Below are 26329 nucleotides of genomic sequence, written 5' to 3' on the forward strand. Positions count from 1 at the left end.
GGGAAGCATTCTACAGTCCTGTAGTTAGGTCTTAGTTTTTTAGTGAACCTGTGCCCCTGGGCTGTGACCTTTGACCTGCTTCTCATGTTTCCCTTTCTAGACACATACACACACTCTCTCTCTCTCTCTCTCTCTCTCTCTCTCTCTCTCTCTCTCTCTCTCTCTTCTCTCTCCCTCCCTCTCTCCCTCCCTGGCTCACTCACTCTTAGGTGAGACAAGAAGACGAGAAGAGGCTGCAGGTGTGTATTTCCCTTCCTCCGCGTAGAAAGCTGGAGAGGACTGGAGCTGGGTATTTTCCCTTCCGCCAGATCTGTTAGGATCTGGGGAAATAGTCTTTTACTTTTTATCTTCATTTATTTATTTATTTTTTAAGAAGAACCGAGTGCAGCTGGCCTATTTCAAAATGACTGCTTCGTTCCTCCCCCTGATGGAATTGTGAGGGGATTTTTTTCTGATCATCTCTGTGAGAACCTCATAGGGCTCCTAAAGGGAATACTTCTAAAAGTGTAGGAGCCCCCCAGGACTGCCCCTTCTGGAATTTTTAACTGTCGAATGTGTCCACACTGAGCTTCCGGCAAGTCATCAATTACAGTCTAGACTTCTCTACCCTGATACTGGTTCCCACAGAGGTTTCTACTCCTGGGTTTCTGCTTCACTAAGTTGTGATTCTCTGTATTTGTCTGCCTGTCAGAATTTGGGGGGCAGTGGTGTGTTGTATGATCTTGATTCTCTAATGGATCTAAGAAAAGTTGTTGATTCTTAGTTTGCTCAGTGTTTTTCTTCTTATGTGGAGGGAAGTGATGATTGCCAAGCTCCTTTTCTGTTGGGCTGGAAACCGGAAGTTTCTAAAGCCTTTTTTTTCTTTTTTAAACAACTCTTCTAGTTCTAGACTGCTATAGGATTTTATTTTATCTCAGAACAATTCTATTTCACTCATTTTGTGGTCCTAAAAAAAGTTAGAACAAACAAACAACTTAGTTACACAGTAGCAGAGCTGGTATTAGAACCGAGAATTTGGATTTGTCAGTAACTGTTTACCCCAGATCAAGTGAGCACAGTAATAACATAGACTCCACTCAAATGGAAATCCAGGCAAGAATGGAACAACAAGCAAATGATTAAATAGGAAGCAGGGGTGATGTCTAGAAAACAAAACAAAACAAAAACACAGTTATCAAGAAGAGAACAGTTTGAAACAGTGAGGGAAAACAAAAATACATTTTTTTAGGGCATGATTTGTCGTGATAATAAGAATTTTTATATTTACATAGATCTCGAAGCCAACATAAATAGAAGTAACAATTATTGAGTATTTTATATAATTAACTCAACATTCTCAAAAATGTGCTCCCTGCAATGCTAGTTTCAAAATGTTGTCCTAAAAGGTTTTTTTCTGGTTAAATAAATTTTGGAAATGCTATATATGGTATCTCTTGCTTGTTGATTTATTAAGAAAATTATTATATTAAAAACTTTCAGAAGTCATATATTAAATAAATCAGTGTGATTCATTTTAACCCATTGTTTCCTAAACTTATTTGACCCAAACATCTCATTTACTGTTCTCCAGAGTTTGTCTTCTGTGGAAAACACTTTTGGGAAAGTAAATCCTTGTAAGCTAACGTATCTAACAAATTAAATAACACATGTTTATGGTTATTATTTTACAGATAAAGAAATTGAGGCTTAGAGAGTTTACATAACTTGCCAAACATAACAGTGAGTGATAATACCAGAATTTAAAGTTAGGTTGATGTTTTTAAGGCTCCAAATCTTTATACCCAATATTGCTTAAAACATAATTATAACAACGTAGTTTTTGCTAAAAGAAAAGAAGAAGGAATTAATGATCAGAGAACCTTCACCTATCATATGCAGTTATCACTGACTAATGCCAGTAATGGACACAAGGAGTAGGCTTCCCTAATGTCCTTATGGGCATTATTGCTCAATGTAACATGTCTAACAATTAGACCTGAAGTTCTCCAGTAGCAAATAATTTGTGTGTCCTTCACTGTGTAGACACTTCCTGATAACCTTCTTTCTATAGTTTTTTTTTTTTTTTTCATTTGAAATATTTCCTGTGGTTCTAGCATGAGAAGACAAACCAGGTCTATTAAGGTCTTTTTGGTAAGAAGAGAACATTCAAGTAACTTACATACAGAAAGAAGTTAAATGTGCCCCACCACTGCCCTACTTAATCACTGTTATATATTGATTCCCCAGGAATTATTATTGAGAAATAATATTGAAATATTATTAGTCATTATTGAGCTTTAGTAAAACTTGTTCAGGTTATATCTTTCTTACTTCCCATGAAGCTATTTTTTCAGTCCCATGCTGGTTGATGTTCTCGTGGATGCATAAGAAGCTTTTCTCTTCATAAACTTTGCCTGTTATGTTGTTGTTTTGAGTTTCCTTATCTTTTGAGTTTTTCTTTATTCTATTGGCTGGATTATAAAGTTTTCTTTCTATGAAACAATCTTTGAGACGGGTGGGTTCAGAGTCAGCTGCATAATTTGTGGGGCCCAATGTAAAATGATAATATGGGGCATTTTGTTAAAAAATTTCTAAGTATTTCAAGACAAGAACAGCAGAGCATTAAACCAAGAACAGAGCTCTCTCAGTGAGAGGCTCTGTGAGATTTCGCAGGTCACAGGCCCATAAAGCTGGCCCTGGGCAGAGTATCAGGGGGTTGAAGGAGTCAGAAGGGTGGGGTTTTAGTTCTGGCTCTGCTACCACCCAGCAGTGTGATCACTGACCGGGCCGCCTTTTTCATTTCTGAAACAAGAAGTTGAATTAAATGGTCTCTAAGATTCTCTCTGATGCCAAACCCTTTGATTATGTGGCTCATTTGCAATCTCTTAAAGACAAACAGAGCAGTGCTTATTAACCCATCAACTATTAACTATGCATCTGCCCCCACCCTGCCCCCAACACCCATACACTTCAAATGCTTAGATATAGGTCAGTGGGACCACTGCGCCAAGAGATATTTTGGATGACTTCCTTCCATTATATTTTCAGTGGTAGATGAGAGAGCAAGGCCCTCGAGTTCTCACCATGGGAAAGTCACAAGCAAGACTGAGAGACTGACTAACTTCGCTCTTAGAAAAATAAAAGTATTTTTTGTAAGCGGACAGTCATTTTCCTAGAGGCCGGGTTTGGTCCTGGCGTGTATGCTTTCTCCACTGCCTAACAATGCATTTTTATATTGTCTTGTTGTTGAATAAAATTGTCATTACCATGGAAACTGCTTTGTTGCATCCGGCTTTGCTTGAGATAAAACAAAAGAGCACATGCGGTTCACAATGCCTCGTCAACCTCTTTATTTCCATGGATAAAATGAAAACCAGAGCCAGATCCCTTACATTCAAGAAGTGCCTCGCCCCTCTTTCTAGTGTTTTGAAAGCAACACAAAATGCTAAATTGAAGAGTCCCGGAGCTCACTGGATTCACAAAAACACTCAGGGCTGCTGCCGATCCCTCTTGTTCTTAAACATCTTCAGAAAAGACATTTTCAGAGATCTCCCTCACCCTCTCTCTACTTTTTAAGATTTTTTTTTTGTTTACATACCATAACATTCACTTAAAAAAAAATGTAGAGTTCTGTCAGTTTTGACAAAAGCATAGAATTGTGTAGCTGCCACCGCAATCAAGATACAGAGCAGTTCTATCACCACACAGATTCCCTTGTGCTAAATAACCCTTCACCATTAAGCCCTCTCCGCACCCTTAACTCCTGGCAACCACTGCTCTGTTCTCCACCCCTATAGCTGTACCTTTTCCAGAATGTCATATAGATAGAATCATAGTAATTAGTTTTTAAAATCTGGCTCCTTCCACTTAGTAGAATGTATTTGAGATTCATTCATGTTATTGTTTGTTCCTTTTCGTTGTGGGGTAGTAGTGAATTGTATGGGTGTGCCACAGTTTGCTTTTTCATTTTCTAGTTGAGAGACATTTGGAATTGTTTTCAGTTTGGGGCAATTATCAGTAATTCTGCTATAAAAATTCATGTACATGAGCATAGGTTTTTATTTTACCTGGATAAATATTCAGGAGTGAGATTGCTGGGTCATATCAGAAGTGTATGTTTAAAGTTCAAACTTTTCTCCGATGGGCTGCACCATTTTGCATTCCCACTAGAAATGTTCCATTCGCTTCTCATCCTTGTGAACAATTGGTATTGTAAGATTTTTTTTGATTATAGCTATGTTAATAAGTCAATAATGATACTCACTGCAGTCCTAATTTATATTTCCCTAAAAGTCAGCGATGGTGAGCAACTTTTACATTCATATTTGCCATCCATATTTCTTCTTTGGTAGAATTTCTGTTCAATTTTTTTTTGCCATTTTTAAAAGGTGGGTTGTTTTCTTATTGTTGAGTTTTGTGAGTTGTTTAAATATTCTAGGTATAAATTCTTTGTCAGAAGTGATCATGGTGATGGTTGCATAATTCTATGAATACCCCAAAAACCACTGAATTATACACTATAGGTGAATTGTATGGTATGTGAATTATATCTCAATAAAGCTGTTGTACTTAAAGGAAAAGAAAAATTTAAAAATGAGGGGAAGCAGAAGAAATCTATACTCATTTTCTAAGGCTCCTGTAACAAATTACCACCAACTAGGAACTTAATACAACAGTTTTGAAGGGAAGTCCAAAATCAGTTTCACTGGGCTGAAATTAAAGTGTTGGCGAGGCTGTGTTTCCTCCAGAGGCTCTGGGAGAAAGTTCAGTCCTTGCTTCTTCCAGCTTTTGGTGGCTGCTGGCATTCCTTGGCTCGTGTCTGTGTCGTTCCAATCTCTGCCTCCATAGTCACGTTGATTCCATCTTTTCTGTGTCTCTATGTGTATGTGTCTGCTCACTCTTATAACGAATGATACATGTGACTGCATTTAGAGCCTACCAGCATATTCAGGATGATCTCTCCGTCAGGATCTTTAATCACATCTATAAAGACCTCTTTTCTTTATAAGGTAATTTTACAAGTTCCAGAGGTTACAGCCAAATATCTTTGGGGAGACCTTGTTCTACCTACCGCAAAATCCAAAAGGCCTATTTAAAAAAAAAAAAAATTCTGATGTCTTTAGGGGCCACACCTATCATAAGTTATTTATATATGATAGTAAATTTGAGAGAAAAAAACTAAGTGATCACTTAATCTCGTGGGTCTCCTAGCTGGAAGTATTCTTGGATTTCCATGATATGTTTCATAACCAAGCCAAGAATTCTGGATATCATTAGTTAATAGACATTTTTTTTTTTTTTTTTTACATTTTAGGCCATTCAAGGTTTTGTCTTGGCTTTGTGGTCAACATTGCATGTGTTTGTGACCAGCTGAGATGCCCTAGTTTGGCTTTGTTCATACCAAATGTTTCTCAGAAACCAATTAGAGTCAGGAAACTTTTTTTGGGGGTTCATTTTACGAGTTCCTGCATAAACTACGAATTGCTATAAACACAAGAGATCATTTTACTGGACATGTTCTCCTCTGATTGTTCTCACTACAGGACTCAATATGAGTCCCTTGATACAGCTTTAGATTTCTAGGGAGATGAAAAATAATCTCCCATAAACTGAAAGTACAGCGTGAGGATGCGTCCTTTAAAATATGTCCTCTAAGAGTTCAAGGATAGTGAAATTCATAGAATCTGTTTATTTTAAATTTCCACTTAACTCTTTAGAGAAGGAAATCTGAGACATGTTTAGGGAGGAGGACATGAGATGATCTTTGAAATCATAGTTAGAATACTTGCATTAAAATGACAGTTTTCCCTCGGAGTTTTCCCTTGAAGAATGAATGGTTCACTTCTTCAGATGATATGGCCACTGTGTGAAAATGTTTGTAACTCCTTTTGGGGGGTAATTGTTTTCAAATCTAGCTTCTGAATAATTGATCTTATTACTTCATAGTTATCCTCAATGTTTGATCACAACTTCTATCACCCACCTTGCTTATCCACTTTACTTGCCATCCTTTACTCTGAGTGATTCTGGGTTATGTAAGAAAATGAACCCACCTTCATAAGATGAATTTTTGCTACAGCTTGGACTGTTCAAAAGAATTTGATCTGATGTCTGTAATAAAACAGAGTTCTGACAAATCTTAAGTAATGTGTGATAATATGAGTATAGCTACCAAAGTTGAAGACCTTAAACAGGACAATACGCATTTGGATGGGTAGTTTTTGAGAGGGGTGTGCATGTGTGTGTAAAATAAAATAAATCACATCTTATAGTCATACTTTGTATGGTTCAACCAAAAGCACAGAGTCCTTTCCTTCAGTATACTTTGCCTATCTTCAGTCAAGAGCAAATACTTTTTGATTATTTGTTATTTAATGGGACTGATACAGGCTCTGGGGAACAAAATGGACACTGTCCCTGATTTCATGGAACTTAAATAGTTAGAAACAGAGAGACAAAAAAAGTATGTATGTAATGTCTTGAGGCAAATACACACACATACACATACGTATTGAGAGGGAGAGAGGGAGAGAGAGAAGTTAAGGTCAGAGAGGAGGAGGAGTGATGGGGTAGAGCTACTATTTGGATAAGGTGCTCAGGAAACACCTATCTGATAAGGTGATGTTTGAACAGAGATGTGAAGAGATGAGGGAGATAGATTTGCGGATATTTTGGGGAATGGCAGGGGTGAGGTGTTGAAGAGAATGTTCCCCAGAAGGAACAGTAATTGCAAAGGAACATTCTTGCTTGACATAGTAAACTGTGAGAGCAAACATCCTGTCTTGAGACAATCCAAAAAAGAGTTTAACAACTAAGTACAAAAGAAAAACATTTTTACTAGGGTGAAATCTCTTTCGATCAAAACTCAGGATAAAGCCTACTCCTTTTCTCTTTGTTTCTCTGTCCTCCATCTTTCCCAAAGAGCATTTGGACTTGCTTTCTCTTTTAATGTTCTGGTCTCAGATTAGTTAAATACAATAAATCCAATCATGTTATTCTAGATACATTTCCATGCAATTAGGATGTGTCATAAGTTCAGTAATTGTGTTATTCAGCTTCTGTTAGTACACTAGAATCAAAGCTCATCGAGAAGGGAAAGACAGACTGGTAGAATAGGGAAAGGTATTTTCTAAGCAATACCTTTGAGCTGAGTATCTTGACTGAATTGTCTGTATGGCCACCATTGTCCTCATTTCCTATTCTTGGTTTCTAAAGTAAAGCTTTCTGTTAGGTCTAGAGGGCTCCTTTGGGGGATGGTTTCTCAAATGCTGTTAAACAGCAAAATGAGGACTTCTATTTAGCCATAAGGAAGAACTTTCTCAAAATGAGGGTTCTATAAAAGTAAGACGAGTTGAGGCATAATTGTAGAAATTAGAGTTTAGGAGAACCACTGAGTTTTTTTTGTCAGCTCTGCTTCCTCGCTTTACTCTTGGTGACATGAAAGCCCTGCTATGGTGGAATAGGAATTCACACATACGGAGTGTTTTCTATGTGGCAGGCATTGTGCTGGACACCTTTGTGTGTTTTAGATCTTATTTCATCAGCTCTACAGTTCTGTGAAGAAGTATTGTCAGGGACTTGTTCTTGGTCTTCTCTATTTGCCCTTAAAGTCTGATCTCTACTCCTTTTTACCTTCTGTGTTCTGGGCACCTTAGGCTGGAGATTAGAGAATAGAAAATGAGGAAAGGAGTACTGTTTCTCTTCCTCGATCCTTCCTTTCTCGGCTGCATGTTAGCTGTGCTTTGTTCCCTTATTGAAGGCCCTCTGCTTGTAGTTACAGCATTACCTGTGAGTCTCTGGGGTCAGTTAACCCTCTCCCTTCTTCCAGGAGACTTGGGGAGGGAGAAGGGAGGATAGAGGTGATTATAGCTCCCTCCTTTGGCAGCTCTAGGATGCTCCACTGGTGCCTATTCATGTCTCTTACCTTGCCCACATCTTTGTAATGAATCACTTCATTAAATTCTCATTTACCCCATTTGAATGTTTCCTTTCTTTCCTACTGTGACCATAACTGTTCCATTTTTACTCTTCCCATTTTATAGAGGTTGAGTGATTTGTTCAAGTCATCCAATGAATTTATTGGAGTCAGATTTTAAAACCAGTCTGATTCTAAAGCCTTGCACTTTCCAGTACTCACTCATGGATGCTACTAGTTGATGGTGGACCTGAGACCTGAGCCCTAGTATGGAATCTCTCTTGAGGTTTCTTTACACCAAGCTCCATCAAAGGTACTATATATGTGTGTGTCGCTCCTTTGTTGGCTCTGCTTTTTAGTTTGTTTGTTGCTTTGAGAGAAAAGTCATAAAAGTTTTTCTTAAGAGGAAAAGAGTTAACATGATTTGAAACATATAATATTTTAAAATTTTAAATTTAATTATAACTGGAACTAGATGGTTAAAAAAAACAGGTATGGTATTTGCTTTCATGGACCTTAGAGTTTAGAGAGAGAGAGACAAACATCAATTGAATAGCCATACAAATAACTGTAAAATTGTGACTGTGATGGATAAATGCTATATGGAAGAGAGACTGGGCCATGAAGGCTTACATAAGAGGGATTTAACCTAGTCATCGAAGACAAGGAGACTTCCTGTAAAAAGCGATGCTTCGACTAGGACTTGAAAGATAAGTAGGCACTGGATAAGGTATCGTCTTCTCAAAGAGAAGCTAAAAGTAGGTTAATGAGCAAAACTGCTTATTTCTCAACATCAGGAAAACTTTGTTTCACGTAACGGCCTAACTCACTTCATTGCTTTTTTTCAATCACTGCGATGACCTGCGCTTGGCAGTAAGGGGGATTGCTCAAGATGACTTGTAGCTCTGAGAGCATGAGGTAGGTGAAGCCAAGAGCCCTGGCAACCTTAGACTCTGACAGAGAGAGCCCAGGAAGCACAGATATTTCCATAGGGTGTTACTGCCCATAGGGACCTTAAAGATAACCTGACCCAAGCCCTGTGTTTAACTGGAGAGCTGTCAGCCTGGTGGGAAGCGCTAGTGTGATGTCAGCCAACCACTCGGAGAGAGGCATTTGCTTGTAGTGTGGGGAACTGTGTCTGTCTGAAGGGAATAACGAGCGCTTTGATAATGGAAATATTAATTCTTATGTTCTTTATTGGGACATGAGGATTTTCTGGTAAATCGAATTCTTTGTCAGTACTCGTTGCTCTGATTTTCCTTGAGGGCCGGGAGAGATTAGTCAAGACCACTAAATGTACTCATAATACACTTCACTAAAGTGTGTGCTTTACATCATTATATATTAATACTTCATTGGATTTTTAAAAATCATTAAGTAATAACATACTTATGTAACCTGTTATTACAAATTGTTTCACAACAGAAAATATGACAGTGTTTCATAATTCCTTCTGAGGCTGATACTCTTTGATGTCAAAACAAGATAAAAACAGAGACAATAAAAGCAATCTGCCTCTCGTCACAGCCTGGTAAGGGCGGACCAGCATTTGATCCCTTGTCTGCTTGGCTGAAAAGATCATTCTCTCTCCCTTTTTTAAAATACACTTATATTTTGGAATAATTCTAAACTTACAGAAAAGTTGCAAAGATAGTACAGGGAATTCTCATATACTTTTCATGTACTTTTCTTCATCATTAACATCTTAATCAAGCTCTTTTAAAATAAATAAATAAAATTGCCTCTTGCTCAGATGTTAGACAAAAAGATCCACAAACCCTGGAAAAACAGACATCCCACAAAGGAAAATTCTTCTGTAAGAGATAACATCTGAAAAATTTGTAGCATAAACTCAGGACCACACAGGCTAGTCAAATCTAATTGCTTCCCAGAAGAGGCAGTTAATGGTGATGGGCAAAAAATGTTGAACGAGAGGAAAGAATAAGATAAGAAGTTCAAGTAATAATCTAGATATTTTTATCAGGTATGTGAGGCTTTTAGTTGTCTCCGTTCTTCAAGTATAATTGCCTAGTTGGAGTTTCAGTTCTATAGCTGGATAGGATTGTACCTTATTATACCCTAGCTTCGGCTTAGGGTAGGTCAATAATGTACTTGATTAACATAATGCATACACATAGGAGATTTTTTTGCTTAACACACATGGTGCAATGTCATTTGCCCCTGGGACCTCTTTAAATGTGTTTGGAATTTTAAAGTGTATATATGCTATACACATAACTTGCATTTCATAACCACGTCATAATTTCTGAATGTGTGGAGCCAGAATTCTAAATGAAAGAATAAGAGGACCACGGCTTGGTTGGTTTTAAAATATGCTTTTTTTTTTTTTTTTTTTTACCATTTTGAGAGCAAAGGCTAAAAGAACTGCAAAAATGATATAGGGATGTAATCACTCTGTTTTGTAGCCCTTGTTTTCTCCTCTTTTTCTCTTGACCCCAAGCCAGTTTGCTTTCTGTTATATACAGCTCTTTCCAGTAGACTGGCTTTACATTGCTTGCAGCCTGGACCTGGCCCCTGGAGAGATGTTAGAACAGTTTAATGGTTGGTGAGTTATGCTGGGAGCTGAGGTTGCTGAGGCAGAACAGGACACAATTGTCCAGACTAGTTGCTTAGGGAACAAGGTTGTTTGGAGGGTGTAAGTTTAATTTAATGGGTTTGGTGGTGGCCGAAGGCCGTGCTTAAAGAATGTCTTAAGGATGGTCAGAGTAAAGGAACTGGTGTCCTGGAGTTCAGCTGTAGTTCAGCCTCTTATAATTTCCACCTTCTCAACTACTGTGGGATTCTACTGTAGTTTGGGGACTTAAAGAGCTTTGAAAAAGGTAAGATAGGAAGATCATTAGCAAAGTGCCCTGGGAATTAAGTGTCCCTGAGCAGCAGCACTAGTGGCTGTAAGTATAATGTAGAACCGGGCTATTTTTTCTTGAATATTTTAGTGATATACCTCACGCTCTTGTTTCTTTCCTTACGCTGGGGAGAATTCCACTTGCAATAAATAATATAAAGTCCAGGGAGGAGTTTTGACTATAAAACTGTTTGACTTTGTTTTTCTTCATCATAAATATTTATATTTTAAGATATATTCCAAACCTCATAACAAAAGATTTTAAAACAGTCATGCCCTAAAAGAAATCTGTGTGACGATAATGGAAACCAGGCCGTAATCCTAAAAAATAATTTCATATGCTCTGTCTAGCTCATCTTTCCTGATAGCTTTGGTTTTGATGGAAGTTTATTACAGTGTATGTGTGACTGGGATAGGAGAGGGAGGAGACTCAGTATATGTAAAAACGAGTCTTGTCTAATGATATGCTACTCCTCAGGAGGGACTGAGGCTTGGGAATCTAGTCGCTTAATGAAAATGGTAGACACTCTGCAAAGGTCAGTTATATTGGTTAGAAGAAAAGTACACTCATGGCCATGACTACAACCTTAATTAAGGGCCAGATAAATTAAAAAGCCCTCTTATTGATCCTGAGAGAAGCCAAGATAGGGAGGAGAAGTGTTCAGATAAATTAGTGAAAATTCATCATTTCTACAAGGGAAAAATAACTTGAAAAAGCATGAATATGCATATGTTATGGGTACACTGACATTATGTTAAGTTTAGGGAACTTCTTAGGAGACTGAGATTATAGCGCTGATAACAAAATTCAGTAATAATTTTGAGGACATAGTACAATTTCTGTATTTGAATGATTTCTATTTTGAACGCTTCCCAAAGGTAATTTTCAAAGATATGCTAATTGAGATATTCTGGGCATTGTATCAAATTGTACTGTGCTAGAGGACCTAATTTGAATTCCAAAAATATTCATATATAAAGTTTTAAATTTGTTTAAAAGGAAAAGGTGCTGGGTGCAGGTAAATTTGTTTATTCATGCCACAAAATTTGTTGAGAACACACTATGAACTAGGCTTTATGATAGGCACTTTTCAGTGACGGTGCCTATTATATGTGCCTATTGTGGCTCAGAAGACCGTGGGAATGTTGAGTTTTAGGGGAGAACCTTTCCTGGAAGAGAGCTTCTTCTGGGGCTTGGGCCATATAAAATGAAGTCGAGAGAAAGCCACCTTGTGGAGAGATGCAGGCTCATCTGACAAATGTTCCATGGCCCTTTGGGGGATGTTTGCACAATTTGCTTACTTGAAATGCCCTTTTTGAATTTTAGAGAGTAGCTAAACACATTTTTATTCATGTCTGGCTGTTTTAAAAATCTTTTGTTATAGGGTTTGGAGTAGGTCTTAAAATACAAATATTAATGGTGAAATAAAATATTTTCCTTGCTTTATTTGCTAGGAAGGGTCTTCAATTTTTGCATGAAATGTAGACCTTTATAACTCAGAGAAAGTGCACTGTGCAATTTTCTCTAGCAGAAATGCCCTCCGTACCCCCTACTTTTCATTCCTCAGTATCTACTGAGGGTTTGCTCTCCATGTATCTGTTAATTACACATCTTGCATCTGCTTTATCTCTTTTCTCTGTGTAGTCAATGTTTGGGCAAATTTGGTTATGACTTTAAACCCACATGGAAACTATTTGAGTTTTTAAATATCCAAGGTCTTTGCTCTGGTTTCTAATATGTTTTTCCCAAGTTTCTAATAATAACTCTCTCTGATCTTTCTGGTGGCAGCAGGAGCTGCTTGGGTGATTGAGTTGCTCTTTGTAAATGTAATTTATTGAGTTTTCTTATATTGGAAGACCTGGCTATTCTTGGACAGTAAAAGAGTTAGAATATAATTTATTTGATTTTATATTTTAAACCTCTTAGTCATTGTCAGTAAATAAAACTTTCAGGGTTTCGGGTAGAAGGTTGGTATAAATAGTAGTTACTTATTTTCTCGGATCCACTTGCTCTCAGAATTTTATCAGATTTATGGAACATCAGTAACTGACTTGAAATAAAAGTATGTACTATGTGCTATAGTGTATCTTTTTCTAAGTATATAGATGCCCTTATCTTAATGCTAGATATACAATAAAGGGTGCTTTTTTTTAGCCTTAAAAAAAAAAGTGTATTTTTAATGATAGGATTATTCAATACAACAAAAGATTATCCAGTATAAAATATCTAATCTACTATTCTAGACTAACATTTCTATCAATGCGTACTCCATTTACACATACTTCTTTGGGGTGGAGCTGAAAGGCCACGGTAGCTTAACCTCTAGGTAGATGCCTGCGCTGGTCCACTAGCTGCCTTTAGGTATAGAAGCTCCCCACTCTTTTTCCAGTGCTGCCTGGGTTTTAGGAGCATGGAGGAGTGACAGGTACTCCTGCTGTGGGAACAGGTGTCATGAAGCTATGAAAGCTCAGCTTTCTTTTTTTTTTAACTGTATTTATTTAATATTTTATTTATGCTATTTATAGGTATGTAATAAGGCCTCTGCCACTACTTAGAATCACTGCATAACAAAATAATCTTAAATGAATTAATGTTTTGAAAAATTTCAATAAAAATATATTTAATAAGAACAGATAAAAACTGAAATGCATATAATTAAGTTAATTCCCACAAAGTATGTGATTATTATAGGCCAATATTTGAAATTGGAGTTTCAGTTTACATAAAATGATATTTCTATATTAAAAGTGAATTTGTGGAGAACAATATGCAGGTAAATGAATACTTATTATATAATGTAGTAATTTTTTAAAAATTTATTATTATTTTTTATGGTGACATTGGTTACTGAAATCCAGTAAGTTTCGGGTGTACAATTTAACAGTAAGGCGTGTGCATGTCACACACACACGCACACACATAGTGCATTGTGTGATCCCCTCCCATATGAGGGTGGTAGATGGGGTAAAAGGGATCTAATATATGGTAACAGAAAGAAATCTGGAGGGTGCTTTTTAATGGCCAACTTCTTTGTGCTTTAGCCTTGATTCTTCATGGATAATAGTTCCTCTGACTAAAAAAAGTTTGGTGATTTGTTTGTTAAATGTTCATTTTGGAATTAAAAAAACCCTCAGAGTTGGATGGAATCTTATAAATTTTTTATCTACCTTCCATTTGGTGGAGAAATAGATTCAAAGTCTGCTTGAACAGTTCTGTTGAAAGCGAACATTCTACCTCTTGGGAACCGTCCCATTTGTTGAAGTTCTAATTATATACTGAGCAGAAATATGCTTCCTGTAGCTTCTACTCATTTAATCTAGACAAATGGACAGAAGTCACCAACTTTAAATTTGCACATTTAAAATTGATTACTCTGTCCCACAAAGCTTTCTTTCTTATAGAGCAAACATCCATGGTTAATTCATACAACATGGTTTTGGGGGGTATCCTTGTTGATTTATTCCTTCAATTTACAAAAGTTTTTGAGGATCTATTCTGTGCTGGGTACTGCGCTACCTGCTGAAGTTCCAAAGGCAGGTATTAATTGGACACTAAACTCAAAAAGTTTAGAGTGTAATGGGAAAGATGTTTAGTGCAATTAGCACTAAATGAAAGTATATGCTACATGTGGTAGAATACATAGTAGATGCATCAAAGACATTTTGATTTCTTAAATGGTCATTTAAATTAGGACTTGAAGGAAAAGAGATATTTGGACTGAGCAATAGCAATAGCAAAAGCATAATAATATGAAAATGTGACATATTCAGGTGAAATACGACAAGAGTGGAAACAGCATATGGTATAGTGATGGGAGAGAAGCCTAGAGAAAGATCTATAGCTTATAGACAGAGCCCAGACCACAGATAGTCTTGCGTGCTTCGTGAAGTTTGAACTTTATACTGAATACTGTGGATGTCATTGAAGTATTTTAAGCAGGAAAAGAACTTGATCACATTTGTTTTTTAATCAGATCACCCTGGCAGCAGGCGAAGGGAGAGTGGGTTAAAGTAAAGCAAACCTAGGATCGAGGAGCCTATGTAGGCTGCTAAGGTAATTCAGTAAAAACTGGAGGTCTTAAGAAAGAAAGAGGGGAGAGGGAGAGGGAGGGAAAAGAAATGGACACAGGAAGTTGTCCTGGTTTTCAAATGTCCAAACTTTCTCACATTTGTAGCTCATTTTATTAAAGACTTGTTTTTTATTTCCCCCTTCCCCCCAATTTTTTAGATGTAAACACAGGTTTTACATTCAGCCATATTCAATCTTATTTTATTAGGTTTAGTTCATGGTTCACCAAATTTTTATCCTCTAATTAGACCTTCCTAGTTTTGTCATCCATAGATACAGACGTGCCTTGTAAGTTTTTAAACAAGCTATTGATCAGAGATAGTAAATAGGACAAAAACATTAATTATCGAGTTTCAACAAACTGTAGAGTGCTCTGCTAGACACGCGTATGTGTGTGTGTGTGTGTGTGTGTGTGCACGTGTGTGGAGGGTGAAGATGGGCTTACAGAGACATACTTTCCCAGCTTTAAAGCTTGTAGGCTCACATTTCGAGCTCGGATGAAATATTTTTTTAAAAAGATCTTGAGAGGTCTGGTTGAGTGAATACAGCTTCTGTGAGTGCCTATAGTATTCTCAGGAAGTGGCCTTCTTTTTTGGAAAATCAGATGTATTTTTCACTCTCTTATGATAAATAGAGATGGTATGAAAATCCCTAAACTTTTGATTTACAAAAATTCCCAAAGAAGTCTCCTGATAAAGGCCTGATTTAAAAATCCTATTTTAAGGTACTTAGTTAGAAGGTCTTCTGCAAGCTTCATTTTACAGCATGCTAAAGATAGAGGTTGGGAAATGACCACTAATATTCTTTTCTTAGGAGAAAAAAGCTATTTAAGTCTCTTGATCAGTCAAATAAATGCTATTTTGTTTAAGCATTTTGACTTCAACTTCAGGGTTCTGAAGAAGTCCAAATATTACAAAACAATAAAGTACTTGTTAAACCAACTAAACGATGTGAATGCCATTTTTCTGGAAACTGAGGCAAGCCACCCATATACTATGAAATTTGCTAGTACACTTTCACTGGATTTCATTTAGAACAACTCCAAATAGACAGAGGCTTTTGGCCCAAGACCTTTACTATAGACTTTCTTCTCAAAGTGAATATTTTCTAAGTTATAGAGTTTAGTGGGGAGAAAAAAAAAAGATTTGTTATATAAAAATCAAAGACATTTTTACCCATAGCAAGAACAGGATTTTTACTGTGAGTAAAGAAGGCATGTGGAACTTTTGAAGGCTTCCTTTGAGAAATGATTATTAAAACAGTCATTTTTTTACTTTGAAAGTTGAAGCTTTGTCAGGGTCGATCCTGATAAAAATTTTGGAGGTAGATGAAGGTTAGCTTTTCTGGGCCTGCTCTCCCTCTTTTGTTCTGCGGCCCCCTCTACCTTCTGATACACCTTACTCCAGGACAGCTATTGCCCTTATGGACTATGTCCCAGGCTGCTTTCCCATCTGTCACCTGGCTCTCACTAACATGTCAGACCTAACTAAGCCTTTGGGCAGCATACTTCAGGATGTCTTCTTGCAAGTTGCCTACTTTGAACCTTATTCTCAGCATCCTCATAGAAAACAGATTAATTTTCCATAAACAGTTCACACTGAGGGTATGTATCTTTCCGTATTTTACTTCATCATGAGGGGGCAATTCACAGAGGAGAACATGCGAATGTCCAATAAGTATATGCTTATAGGATACATCTTCAGCAGGCAGCAGCATGAGAAGGTGAGTTATCATAACACAATATGACCAACCTACCTTTACCTCTTAGCTTTTCCTGTCCTCCCTAATACTCATTCTCCTCCTACCACACTGGCTTTGCAGCTGTCCTTTGATCATCACGATGTGCTCCCCCTTCTTACATTCTGTTACATTGAAATTGAAACCTTCCATGACCATTCTATTTGAAATTTTACCCTCTCTTCCCAGATACTCCCTAGTAGTCTACTTTCCTTTTTTATTTTTCTCATGGCATTTATCACCACCTGACATACTATTGATTGATTGATTGATCGATTATCTATCTACCACTGCTAAAATTAAGCTCTATCAGGGCAAAGATTTTTTTTTGTTTTTTCTTTAAAGTCTACTTTGATCACTACTGTATTTCATATCTAGCATGGTGCCTGACAAGTAATATCCTTAAAATATTTGCTGAACATATGAATGAATCCTTTTGGAAAAGAATCTGACAGTATTTATTCCTACTCTTTATTCATCATGCATATTCTTTCACTTGCCAATTCTACTTGTAAATTAAGTTGGCTGAAATTTATCTTGCTACTCTTCCCATTAAGTGGTGAGGTTTAAGTCCCCTCCCCTTGAATCTAGGCAGGCTGTGTGACTGTTGACTAATAGAGTGTGGTTGAAAGAACACATCCAATTTCCAGAACCAAGCCTTAAGAGATTGGCAATTTTCATTTCCTATCTCTGGGAAATATGTCTTTAGAAGTAGTCACCATGCCGTGAGGAAGTCTAAGCAGTCCACAGAGAGTCTAGGTAGAAAGGAATTGAAATTTTGGTTAACAACCCCCACCAGAGCCCTCGGCTAATATCTAGCAACTAGCCAGCTATTTGAATGAGCTGTTGGGAAATGAACCCTTTCTTTGGTCCCATTTGAGCTACTCAAGCTGAGGCAACATGAATTGTTTTGCTGAGCCCTGCCCAAATTTTAAATTCATGAGCTGTTTCGGGGTGGTTTGTTATGTAAAAACTGGCACACCAGTTTTTATGAATCCATTTTATAGAAATAAGAACACTAGGGCAAAAGAATAGATGTATACAGGACTGTTTCTAGCAATGTTATGATAGTCAAAAAGAAAAAAGAAAATGAACTAGAAACAACATGAATGTATTTAATACCACTAAAATGTGCAGTTAAAAATGTTTAAGATGGTAAATATTTTATATCTCTTGTACCAAAGAAATTTAAATAGTTCTATTATAAACTTATTTGGCTATGAATTATTACAAATTCATTAAAACTATATGCATCAACATAGAATATATCCAGAATATATTGATAAATGAAAAAAGCAAGATTCACAGTAAAATGATCAGAATAATTTCATGTTCATAAAAAGGAAAACACTATATGTATATTTTACATATAGTATAAAAAGCATTAAGACTCTGCCCACTAAACTATTAACACTGATTTTGTCAAGAGAATGGGATTGGATAGGAGAGCTAAAAACTATTTTTTTCTTCTGTATTTGAGTTGTTACAAAAACAAATATTGCTCTAGTAATTATATATCTTGGGTCTCAAGGAAAATAGTAGTGCTGTGTGTGCATGAGCCTTGCCGGACATTTTGTCCTCTCCAACGCATCCACTGAGACATTTGGTCCATACCCAAAGGTCCTTGATATTTGGTCCTGTCTGAAATGTCCATTGAGACATTTGGTCTATGATTTGTTAAATAACACAAACATTTAACTTTGTTAAAATTTTATTTGTTATTTTTATTGTATGTCATGATGAATTTTGGATTTTACATTTATTCTTGTTCTTCCTCATGAAGTTTGACTGGGTTACTTTTACGTCAATGAGCAATTTCTCTCAAGTATGTAGCAACTGGATTATTGCCATTATATTCATTATATCTGTTCACAATTTTAGTTACACAAATTTGGTTTTGTAGGTATCATTGTGAAGTTGGTGGCCGTATTTGAGTGTGACCACCAAGAACCTGGGCGATAACTTGTTTATTGCTTTGCTGTTTATCTTTTAACACTTGAATAAATCTTCAAATTGAAGGGTGTTGAACTACCATCAGCTTTTGAAGTTTGCTGTACCAGCCTTCTACTGCTACTTTTGTCCTGAGATTGCTGTTCTGTACTGATCTATAAACCTTCCAAGTTTCTACTGGAAATCGTGAAGTATCTGGTCTTCTTCAGCCTCTACTATGCCTTCCATGGACATACACTCTGTCAACATAATTCATTAGGCCATCTAAATTTTATTCTGTGTTCTCCACAGTGTATTCAAAAGTTTCATTTATATCTTCCAGAGGCACAAATGAAGTCCAAACGACATGGATGCACACTTATGGGTGTTTCTTTTTCTTGTCACATACTCATGTGCTAGACTCGAAGAAGATATTTTCTTGCCACGGGTATAGTGACAGGTGAAACACGCATCCTTTTACTTACTCATTTGGTAGGAGTAGTCAAATCACATTTGCATTCTCAAAATCCATCATGCGCAATAAAGAGTTTATGCTGAGATTTCTTTCCCATGCAAATGCAAGTACCTTCTCATACATGTATGTGTGTCTTCTCACCTTTTCATTCTTACTGCATAAATCGGTGGTATAGCATATAACCCAATACTATGCCACACACAGTAAATCACTGAGTGAACTGTGTTGGTGCTGTCTTGACGGTGCTATCACTGAATAATGTGGTACTGAAGCTTAAATATCGAATATTGTCATAGGTTATGAAAAGAAGAATTCTTTTGCCATCTGGAGCACCAGAATCATGCATAAGAAATGGTTCTCCATGTCTGGTCACTCTATACTCCTCTGGAATTTCATTCCATACAATGAAGTTGGGTTTGGAGGGCAGCGTTTGTTTTGAATTCTGTTTACTTGCCTCTTTGATGAGTTTCTTTCTGGTAGTATTAACAGGATCTCTTTTTCATGAATATCATGGAGAGGTCTTCAAAATACCTGTGATGATGTTGCATTTGGTTCTTCTTCTATGTGTCATTTAACCTATTCAGGGTTTTCCTTACTTCCCCTTCACCACTGACATTGTGCTTATGTTTTCCTGACCCATTTTGACTGATTGTAAAGTTATCTAAATCCTGGCTAGTAATTGGGTATTGCAGATTCTCCTCTCTTCATAGACTGGTACCTTTTACTCTTCTCTCTGTTAAAGGAACAGAATTGGTAACAAAAACCCTTATAATGTAGCATTCATATGTGTGTGTGTGTGTGTGTGTGTGTGTGTGAGAGAGAGAGAGAGAGAGAGAGAGAGAGAGAGAGAGAGAGAGAATATACTCTTGCTGCCATATTGCACTGATAATTTTGAAATAAAGGTGTTATAGTGCCAAGCAACAGAAGGGATTTTTTTTTTCTTTTCTTTCTTTCTTTCTTTTTTTTTTTTTTTTTGTAACCATCTGACCAATGGTTCCTGGTTTGTTGGTAGGGGAAACTCTTACTAATGTTTTATGGTTGACACCCAGTTCAGCTGGGTTGGATCAGTCAGTAGGTAGGCACCAGCCAAGGTCATGGTGATGCACACTGAACGGCAGGTAGATGTGGGAGTCATATCCACCAGAACCTCTTCAAATGGTCTTCTTATGGTCTCTATGATTGTATCTCTGTAGAACATCACTTCAGGGGAAATACCGCCCATTAATCCTGGATGATGGAATAGTTGTAGGAGGGTAATTAGATGCCTGATGTCCCCCTTGTGGTGGCTGTTACACCTGACAGCTAGGTGGTAGGAGAGCCACATGTGTTCTTACTCCTCCTGAACAAGCTAGACGCTCTTTTGAGTGTTTATCCCAATGAGTTCACTGCCCATTTTACGTAGCAACTTGATCAAACTCCTTCTTTTAATCTCTGCCCTTCTCGAATGAGCTAGCCACATCCCACCAAATGTCCAGGGACATATTAATGAACCATACATAATATGACCCCATCTTTGACTGTCCTTTGTACATTTCTCTAACTTTAGGACTCCTCAGTATGCACAATTAATATTAATCCTGTCTTCTGCAAGATTTAAACCCTGACCCACCTGTATAACCCCATGTGTTTGGTAGGTAGGCTACCAAGACAAGAAGGGTTATCATTGGCAACACAGCCACAATACAATTATTGCACCAATAAAACATTTGTTTATGTATTAATCCTATAAACCAAAAGGATAAAAAATATTATTGGCTTATTAAATCCAGGGACATTTTCTAAGCATGAACATTTTTGACAGGACTGAATATTAAGTGTTTTTGGTGTGGACCAAATATCTCAATGGATGCTTTGGACAGGACCAAATAAATACCAAGGAACTTTTGGTGTGGACAAGATGTCTCAGTGGATGTTTTAGAAAGGACAAAATGTGTGCTAATCATACATGAATGCAGGTGTTTCTTTGTTGGGAAACTTTCTTAGAACTTCTGCTCTGTTCCAGAAGGATAGCTTCTCCATGGATGTGAGGCTGAGAAGGGAACCTCAGAAACTATGACATTGAACAAGATTTTTCTTCATTCCTCCCACCAATGGCTTTGGTGGTGGCAGCAATGCTAAGGTGACTAGAAGAAAAAGGAAAAGCTTATTCCTACTCTAGTGCAGATAACCTTCCCAAGTATTAGGAGAGTGGCACTCTTCAATACTGATATGACAGAGCCAAGACTTTGGTGGTTTTGAAACCTGATTCTAGGGGTTTTTAAATAGAAAACAAAATGTGTTTTAGTCACTCATTTTGAAAGGTGTCTCTGATTTTTTTTTCTGTGAAATTTTCACAGAAATTTGTTCTCAGAGAGTTGATTAGTGGATAATTTTTCACATGTGTAAGAGGGAAGAATACTTTTGTAATATGGAGATTTGTTTGGTGTGGGGAGAGGTGACTGGTATATATGGGGCATACTTCGAAGCCTAAAGACCTCTCTCTCATCAGCAGGAAGGCTGTGGAAAGAGCTAAGAACCATGCTCTGATCTTATCCTAGTTCTCCTGGTGATAATAAGCTGACCAGCTTCAGGAAAAAAGTGTTTGCCATCTACATGCTTCTGTTTGTGAAGAGATAAGAAAGAAAGACTATGTCTTTCACAGCCTACGTAAATGATCACAATATCTACTTTTTTAGAAGTTTATAAAAATAAGTAACATCTTGCCATTCTAGCAGCTAGATGGCACTACCACCTCTAACATTCGTTTTAATACTTTGAGTTTAATTGCAGCTGGTGCTGAATATGCTCTACTTCTTTTCTTCCATGATAGCTTTTGCCAAAAATCTGACTTTTAGATTAAAAGGAATGCAGCTATGTTGTTTTGAGACACTATGAATCTCTTCATAGAAGATTCATCAGAGATAAACCTGAAGTCTTTTGAGAAAACCAAAGCCGCCCTTTCATAGAGGATGGAATCTCTGTATCATAATCATCCCTTGGGTCTTCGTTGCCTTTCTTTCATCAGAGTTCTCTCTTTGCACCCCAGATGACATGCAGATAGGCCTTTCCCAAGGGAGTGGAAAACTGTGAGGAGAGTTGTGCATATTTGGGAAGGTTCTGTCCTTACTGCATCTCCAGATCTAGGGGAAGAGATCTGCAGAATTACAAGCTTCACATTGCTGATTTTTGAATCATAGGTTTAGCACTCTCCTGAACAAGCCAACTTCTGTATTTTACAACTAAGTATGTGAGACCCAGAGAAATTAAGCAACTCGTTCAAATTTACCCCCAAAATAGTAGTCTCCAGACTTGCATTTCTTGTTTTTCCTCTGTTGCCCATTGTTTTAAGTAAATTTAGGTCTCTATTCTAAAATAGTTACAACTTCCTGCTTCTGTCTATCATCTGTCACCTTACTCAAAATATTGTATACTTTGTCTTTTTGTTTTAGGTAGAAGAGCTCCTTTCAGAATTTCTTATAATAATGGTCTTGTAAATCCCCTCAACTTTTGTTTGTCTGGGAAAGCCTTTATTTATCCTTCATATATAAAGGATAACTTTGCTGGATATGTTATATTTTGGCTGGTGGTTTCTGTCTTTTATTATTTTGAATGCATTATTTCATTCTTTCATGGCCTGTAGGGTTTTTCATTAGAAAGCTGATGATAATATGATGGGGTTTCCTTTGTAGGTTACTGTCTATTTGTAGGTTACTATCTTTATTTCCCTGGCTGCTCTGATAATTCTTTCTTTATCAACTTTTGACAGGTTTAATATAATATATCTCTGAGAAGGTCTCTTTTTGCGTTGAGGTAATTGATGTTTGGTTAATGTCTTGTACTTGAATGTCCAGTCCTTACCCTAAGTCTGGGAAGTTCTCATCAAATTTTTCTTTGAACAGGCTCTCTGTTTCCTTTTCCCTCTGTTCTCTCTCTTGGATGCCAATTATCCTTATGTTGCCTTTTCTAATGGAGTCAAATAGTTCTTGTACAATTCTTTCATTGTTTTTGTAATCCAATTCTCGTTTTGTTTCCGCTTGAATCACCTTTAGGATTCTGTCTTAGAGCTCATGAATTTTCTTTTCCATTTGGTCAGCTCTATTTTCAATACTTTCTAATATTTTCTTCATTTAATTTATTGGGTTCTTCAGCTCTAGAATTTCTGTTTGGTTCTTTTCAGTAGTTTCAATTTCTTTGTTAAAATACTCCATTTGTTCATTAATTTTATTTCTGAGCTCATTGAACTGCTTTTCTGAGTTTTCTTGTATCTCATTGAGTTTCTTCATAACCGTTATTTTGAATTCTTTATCATTTAGGTCACGCTCTTCCATGTCTTTGAGTTTATTTTTAGAGAATTGTCATTTTCTTTCTGTATTACAATGTTACCTCTGTTGTTCATGGTGCTTGATGGGTTATCCCTTTGCTGACACACTTATTTGAAGTAGTGAACACTTTTCTTACTTTTGATTTTAGCAATTCAACGGGTTGGTAATTAGAGGTTTTCCAGTAGATGGTGCTATAGTGCAAGTTTTTTGTTTTCTCTTAACCTGTGCTACTTGGGCTTCAATGTGAGGGGGAGCATTGCTGTGGTCATGCAAATCACTGCCTGGGTGCCTAGGGGCGGTGGGTGTCCCAGCGTTCTGGGTCGCCTCAGTCTGGGGGCACTCCCACTGTGGTGGTGGGATGTGGCGGGTGGGAGGGTTCATGAGCCTGCTGCACCGCTACCAGGATCCCTGTGGCCACTGGTGCTGCTCTGCTGTCGCTGAAAGGCCGTAGATGTGTCTCTGCTGCGGCTGCTGCCAGGTTCGACCAAAACCAGTCGGGGCAACTGGACAGATGCTCAGATGCTGATGCCGCTTCTTCCCCTCTTAGTCTTAACTGGGCCATCGTTGGGGGTTGTACCCCAACTCCTTCACCACTACCAGTGCTAGTTAGGGCCATGGGCTCAATTGCAGCAGCTGGGGAACTGCATCCGTGGGCCCTGTCCCTGTTCTTCTGCTGTCCAGCCTCCCCCACCTTCAGATGCACTGATGCCTGGGTCTCAGGTGTGATAGTGTGTTGAGCATAGGAACCTTTGGTGGATTACAGGTGTCCAGCTAGTTGTAAATTAAAGGTGAGATACAAAGGGGTCTTCTCACTGCCACAGTGCTGACATCCAGTACTGTTATTTTGAACTAAACCTATTATTTATGTGTGTGTATGCGTTTGTTTAACATATAATAGGATAACACCACAAAATATACAAAACGAGTATATTAATGTCATTAGTAATTAGTATTTTCAGTATAAAGAATATAAAATATAAAGTCAAAGAATAAAAGCTCTATAGTCATATTTGAATTGGAAATACTGGTATGAACTCGTGGTGAAATTTCTTATAAAGATTATCAGTGGCAACATGATTTCTTAGTTTACTGGTGACTGGAAGCAACAAATTAAGTGGTAAAAAGGAAGATCTGCTCTTTACAGCTATTGTCAAATGAAGGGGAAAGGGAAATACACTCAGGGTAATGAGTGTAGGAGCAAATCATACTTTATCACTGACTATGGTAAAATGAGTGATGCTCATAATCATGGTTTGAATCAAGAACAGCTCTAATTATGACCATATCTTCTGTTGAAGAGCAGTCAAATATTTCGATATCTTAGAAAACAAATAAAACATGTTTTATCAGTTAAACGTAAGTTCCAGGTATGTCAAAATTTATTTATATGACTTTCCTTATTGCCAGATCATACTGACAGATGAGAAGCGGTTATATTTGGAAACACTTCCAAATGTGAGCTAATGTTCCCTATTGATTTGTACCATGTAATACCTTAAAGCATCTCGGTAGGGATAACAAGCGTCTGGTCTGTGTCTATAATTATGAAAAAATTGGCTGATAAATAGTTATGTGAATCCATGTGTCTCTCAGAATACAAGCGCTGCCTGAATAGGTCATTGCAAGATGATCAGGGCTGTCTAAATATACAGTTAATCTCCAAATGAATTTGGAGTAGCTTTTCCTTTCCCTGCAATGCCTTTCTGTGCTGATTTAATTAAATATTTTCCCCCAATCTAACTAATATTCTCTCCTTATTTATCTCTTCATATCTTAAAAAATGGTAATATTATAACTTGCATCACATTTTAAACTTAAGATTTATTGAGTTACTACGCTTAGCTATCAATGACATAGAGTAGTGTTAGTTGAAGTCGTTCTTAGCTGTGATACTCAGACATTGACAGCTTTCTTTTTTGGTAGAATGAGTAATTTTTTTAAATTATACCTTTCAGTTATCTGTTTTCTGGAACTAAAAGTAGATACTTATATGGAAATGATCACATTATAAGGAGAATAAGAGATCTTATTTTTCAAAGAAGGGCAAAAATGAACTCTATTGTATGAAATGTACTAATTCATTATTTTCTCAATATCTATATACCAGGCACCATGCTAGATAGTGTAATATACAGAGGTGAATTACACAGGGAGTGTGCCCCTCATTACACTCTTTCCGATTCCTGCCATCCTCCCATATTGTCTAAAATTCATTCCTTGGTTATGTAAGCTTTCTCAAGTGATATTCATGTGTTTTAATAAGTTTTTTTCTTTAATGCATGTATACTGGGAGTTGTTAAAAGACTGTTATCTTAGTGTTAGTAGAATCGTATTGTTTCTCTTCTGACGCCTCATTGAACGAATAAACTTTTTTCAATGGGACTGAGAGAAGAAATCGATGATGAGTTTGGCGTGTGAGACATGAGTAATGAAGACATTTAGACAGCTAGAGGACAGGTGAGGGCAGCAGATACCTAAGGAATCTCGAGGAACGGAGAGATAAGGGTAAATAAAGGAAGATCCTTTTCTGAGGATAAATTGCTTTTGTAACCACAAACTGACCTTCTGTTGTATCTTTGAACCATTTTTCTCGGTGTCTCATCCCTTGCTCCAGCCTTTCTCCCATGTTGCCCCTTGATCTCTTTCGTTGAGGCTGTTCTTTAGGACATATAAATTAGAATTTCCTCACAGTTTCCATATCAACGAATCTGCCAGAATGATCATTCAAAAACATAAACCAAACAATATTGCTTAAAGCCCTCCAGTGGCTTCTATATACACTTAGAATAAAAGTCAAACTCTGTATCTCAGCCTACAGAGGCCTACTTGACCTGGTTCAGGCCCATTCGATGACCTCGTTTCTTATTATTCTCTCCTTGTGCTTCAGCCATACTGCCTCTCTCTCCATGAATTTGATATACTGAATATATTGCTGGTTCATCACGTTTGAACCTGTTATTGGGGCCCTATTCCTATTGATCCTTTCCCTAGACCATTGTATGTTGTCCACACTCATGTCACCGTCTAAATGGAAATACCATATTTTTGTTTACTTGTTGAT

This window comes from Rousettus aegyptiacus, unplaced genomic scaffold (assembly GCF_014176215.1).
Source record: "Rousettus aegyptiacus isolate mRouAeg1 unplaced genomic scaffold, mRouAeg1.p scaffold_m13_p_8, whole genome shotgun sequence".
Lineage (NCBI taxonomy): Eukaryota > Metazoa > Chordata > Mammalia > Chiroptera > Pteropodidae > Rousettus > Rousettus aegyptiacus.